This window comes from Brachyhypopomus gauderio, chromosome 4 (assembly GCF_052324685.1).
Source record: "Brachyhypopomus gauderio isolate BG-103 chromosome 4, BGAUD_0.2, whole genome shotgun sequence".
NCBI lineage: Eukaryota > Metazoa > Chordata > Actinopteri > Gymnotiformes > Hypopomidae > Brachyhypopomus > Brachyhypopomus gauderio.
This window is the reverse complement of record NC_135214.1, coordinates 29,182,431-29,187,835: the sequence shown is the minus strand read 5'-3', so window position 1 is coordinate 29,187,835 and position 5,405 is coordinate 29,182,431.

The following is a 5,405-nucleotide window of genomic DNA, read 5'->3' as shown; positions in this document are numbered from 1 at the left end:
AGGAGTCCTCAACATGCTTCGGTGTAGTTTTCAAACACGGTGCGGTCAAATCTCTACATTTGTGTGATATGGTTGTAGATGTTAGAGGTGGTCTCAAAACATTGATGTTAAAATTATACCAGTCACAACTAACTGCAGGTCTTTTTGTAGAATGCTCCAGTGGCAGAGTTACTTCTGTCAGTGACACACAATAACGGCCATTAAATCGAGGCTGAAAACCTAACTTTTGATTTTAGCTTTTGGCAATATTCATAGACAAAGGAAATGATCTGCAAAAGTTTTTGTTAACTTAGATGTTGGTGCTGCTGTGAAGTTTAACTGTCAGTTAGTCTCTGCCTTCAAGGTGTTCACCACCACCAATACTGCTCATGAACTACAGTGTGTTCCAGGCATAACTTACAATCCGTTACATGTTTGTCAGTCTGCACAAAAAGCTCATGTCTCATGCCATTCCAGCTCCCCGAACCAGACCCGCTTGAACATTGAGCTTTTTGTGGGTGCTGCTTCCATTTGCTTTTATAATCCACAGTGTAGAAATCTGTCTTTGGCTAACAAGACCTACAACAGACCTGATGAAACATATACAACCACCCAAATATTGAATCATTCCCACACTTTAAGAATTTATGATTTCTACTGTTTGGTATGAATGACCTCCTGTAAATATTCTTTGTAGCCCTTGGCATGCACCCTGCTTGATGGAAGCTGCTCAGACTGTGGGTAAATGAGCAGTGCAGTGCCTGTAGAAATCCATCTGCTGAGTTTGGGTTCTGCCTACTAACTTGCCACCCATTTCAACTGACTCTGATGCAGTGTAAGTTCGACGCTTGCAGTTTGAGATTCTATTTTCTCTATTTCTATTTTTGAGTTTTCAGTCAATTATGTCTTTCTTTATGAAATGTCGATTCATATAGTCTTTAATTGCTGTATGACATGGATTCCCCCAGTAGGATTTGAGTGCCTCTATTTAATCCCACTCTTATACCCAGTGGTGCTCAGAAACAGGTGGGTTCCAATGTTATGATCCTCTTCAGATTTCTTCCTCATACTGTACTTTCTCAGATACTAAATGCCTGCATGTATGAAGGATACTGAGAGATAGAATGCTGTTGATGTAGCCTAATCTTTGTAATGTTACTGTAGACTTTGTGTTGAATGTAGGCACCGAGAGAACAACTGAGTGCATGGACACAAATTGTTTCTGTGTATTGCATACTGAGCAAATAAAACTATTTCTGATTCTAATTCTTAATTGAACACGGGTGGAATGGTGGGATTTCAGGAAAACGGTCATCCTAAACCTCTATATTTTGAGAATTGAACATTGCCGAAGAGGATATTAGACTTCTATTTTGCGTCTGGCCATTAGGTGGCACTGCTCAAAGAAAAAAGCCATTGCAGTTTTGTGTAAGCAGGATGCGGTGTCGGGCCAGTCCTAGTACCGCCAACAGGCATTATCACTGATGCAAAAGCTATGGCAAAAAGTGCACATGATTTTCATGCTTATAACTCATAATTAAACATGACAGATATGGTCTATTATGACAGATCTAGATCTATCTTGACAAATCCTAAACGTGTTTGAATGACAACGATCAGGTTTTGAAACCTAGGGCATAAAAGGATTTATTTTATTTCTAAGATCAAGCCTGATTTGTTGAATGATGAATCTGAAAGTAATTGTCACATATTGAAATGTCCATTTTGAAGTCTGTCTCATAAAGGTAATCAACAATATTTATTTTTCATGTCCTTAAAATAAATGAAACCTTCCTAAAATCAATTCAGTGATGTTGTTTACTAAAACCACATATTCAAATGGCTCTGCTTTAGGGAGAGGAAACTTTACAAATGACAGAAACCCAAACATGAACTTTGTTTTTAGATAAAGCTTGATATCTATTACATCACCTTGTTTATGAAAGATATTGTTTTATCAGCATTCAGATTTATGGCTAAATCTTTTTTTCCTGACATAAAGGAGTTAGTGTAATTGTGCAAGCATATACAGACTTGTTGATAAGCATTACCATGTGAACATTTCTGAACATTTGTTTAATTTCTCATTTTAACCCATAAAACCCAACTAAACTGGACCTAAGTGAAACCATAAATGATCTCCTCAACACTCAAAGCCTGCAAGTACATTTCAGCATTTTGTCTTACAAATACCAAGAGGTAAATGCCTAAAATGCCATTTACACTGGTAGACCATATAAAACAACAGTAGGCAGTAACCTTTTTCTTTGAAAGAAACATACTGGTGTATTTTATTTTTTAGCTGTAGTGCTGCGAAACTCTGTTCCTAGAAACTCTGTTTTCTTCGTCCATACAGACATTCCCATACCCCGTTGCCTCAGCAGTAGCACAGCCACACAGTCCACTGCAGGCTGGACCTCATTCAGGACACGTAACTGATGTTATGCACATACAGTCCATAACGTGGAAAGGGAGCAATCACAGTGAGGTGCAGGGTGGAAGGTGTGCACAATGGGAAGACTGTTTAACGGCTACTGCAGAGTAGCGTTGGGAGTTCAGGGGGCCGTGGGGCTGTCCCTGCGGACCCTGGTAATGCTTCCAGATTGTATGAATATAAGGAAACTGCGTGTGTGTCAGTCTGTGTGTGCAAATGTTTGTGTGTGTGTGTGTGTGTTTGTGTGTGTTATAGGCAACAGATATTGTGTGCTTTAAGTTCATTTAAGACACGTTCTTATGGAGAAAGTGAACGGGAAAGAGAAAGGACTGAGGAGAAACTTTGTGCTTTGGAGAAACTGGGGAAGCAGCCTATAACTTGGGGAATGTGTTTAAAGTGGTCTAATGGCTACAGATTAGAGCTCACCACCCCTGTGGTTTTCTGCACTGGTGTGTGTGTGTCTGTGTGTGTGTGTGTGTGTGTGTGTGTGTGTGTGTGTGTGTGTGTGTGTGTGTGTGTGTGTGTGTGTGTGTGTGTGTGTATGTGTGTGTGTGTGTGTGTGTGTGTTTTAACCATGCTTTCGTCAGTGTAGGGTGGTGCCTTTGGCTCATTCATCAAATGGAAAACTAGCACAGAAATTCATTTATTCATTTACAAGAAAATATTTATTATTCATCAACATTTTAATACATATGCAGTTCAACAATATCATGTTAGCGTTACACTAATCAAACGTCTTCATGAAAAAGGCACTTTTGTGCATTGTATTTATGGATGAGTCAGATTTCTGGTACTCATTATAAACCATATGAAATGAAAGAGAAATGAATAGAACATTTATTACAGGCCAAAGTGAGTACAAGTAGACTCATGTTGTTTTTTTATGCCTAATGTAAATTTGAGTTGGTTCAAATACACCTGGCCTAAGAACTTATTTAGTCATACAAATAGAAATAAAAACATGAGGGGAAAGTGTGGTTTAATGCATGGACTGGCAACCATGTGTTTTAACAAAACTCAAATGGGGATGGTCTGGGGGGGACGGGGCTGAGGGGGGGGCGTAGCTGGTCTGGCAGAACGCCATCATGTCCAGCTACTGAGATCACTAAGTGGGTGGTAGGAGGTGACTGTCTCTAGGCCAAACCACGAGAAGCCCTCATATCTTCCAAGCCATTCGACTGGGATAGGATGTCAACCACTAAAGTCAGTACGCGAGCCCAGAAGGCAAAGAGAAGCACAGATGGTAGCGCTGACAAATTAGTTCAGTTCGGCTCCGGGCCCGTTTCATTTTTGTACCTGGCAGCGCTCACCCGGCGGTGAGAGAACTATCTCTTCTTTCCCCCCCCCCTTTTCAGCTGACTGCTTTATTTCCACTTCCAGCGCCCGAGTCGGTCTGTAGGTCCACGAAAACGGCGAAGCTCCCTCCGTTTTCTTTATTTATACTGAATGAAAATGTGCTGGCTGCCCGCATCGCTGCCGCCCACGAGAAGCGGGAGCGCGGCCAGTTGGCTCCGATCTCTCTCACGGGAGCGCGCAAGGTGCGGCCAGACTGGCGCATCTCTGCTCAGGGTGACATGGGCATGGATGCGTTTCTGTCTGTTGTTCAGCCATATCCTTAATATGGATTATATGTGTGGTGTACGACTGTTGGTCGACAGTAAATCGTCAGGGGTAAAACATTTTGACGCAGAACACATGGATTGGACTTCCAGGGCCGTTTGCGACCACACCAGTAGGAAAAGCTTTATATAAGACTGAGAGGAATTCGATTTGTTAGCTGTGTAGTAGTTTGGGCAGATTAATAAACGGAAAATGTAATGTAAGAGCAGTAGTTAAGTGGCAGGCTGCAGACTAGAAAATAGTGACCAATAGAGGTGGGAAACATGATTTATGGGAGGTACAGTGCAGTTGAAGTTGCGTTGTGTCGACTTACAGATCTGACGACAGATCAGAAATGGAAGCAAAACAAATGTCTAACATGGACAGTAACATCCAACTTCCGTTCGAAGAGAGCAAAAGTAATTAGACAGTAAAAATGGTACCAGGAGACCTGGACATCTTTCAGCGCGGGACGAAAAAGCAGATGTTCTGTCTTGCTTATTCATAAATCTTTTGTGTCGGAATCTGCCGCCTGTTTCTGCGGGGGCGGTCGGCTCTGAACGGCTCATTACTAAACTACGTGTATGATCCCGGTCGACACTTGTGGCACGGATGGCGCATGGCCTGCAAAAAACAAACAAACAAACATAAAAGCAGGCTGCGCGCGCGCTGGATTATGTCAGGAATAATTGCGGATGTGGAGTAAATCTCGCACCTGTAGTCGACTTAGAAAAAGATGTTTGGCGAGTCCGGCGTCTTCACGCATATGTAACAGCCCGAATGAGGTTCCTGATAATTTATTTGCATTGGGTTAGAACCTGAACGACATGCGCTCTCCGTTTGTCTTCATTAAGAACAGATCTCATCTGAAAGACGTGTGGTTTGGTCAGTGCTAATTGCAAGCACAAGGGGATGAAAGGCGACCGTGTGCTTCGCTCCTCATTTACCTCACATCTGCGCACGACTCCGAGTTCCGCTCATCAGTCTTCACATTTGGGTTAATGTGCTTCAGATGATGCTCTCTATTTTGCACTGCTCTGTTCTCTCTCTCTCTCTCTCTCTCTCTCTCTCTCTCTCTCTCTCTCTCTCTCTCTCTCTCTCTCCATACACGTAATTTATGTCACTGCTCAGCCGTTATTTTTGCAGGTCTTTAAAACAAACTGCAGTGCACACAAGCAGTGAATGTTCTGAAGTCCAACATTTCTGAGTAGCAGTAGCAAGACCAGACACTTCAGTTCTCTTAATCAGCTTATCCGGAGAAACACAGGCTCACACACAGTTGGGAAGCAACAAGAATATTTGAAAACTCCTGGAGAACCAGAACTATTGTTGTACCAGGCCTTCCCTTGTCACAGAATTGTAAACAGCTTGATGAAAAGGTTTCGTTAAGTGA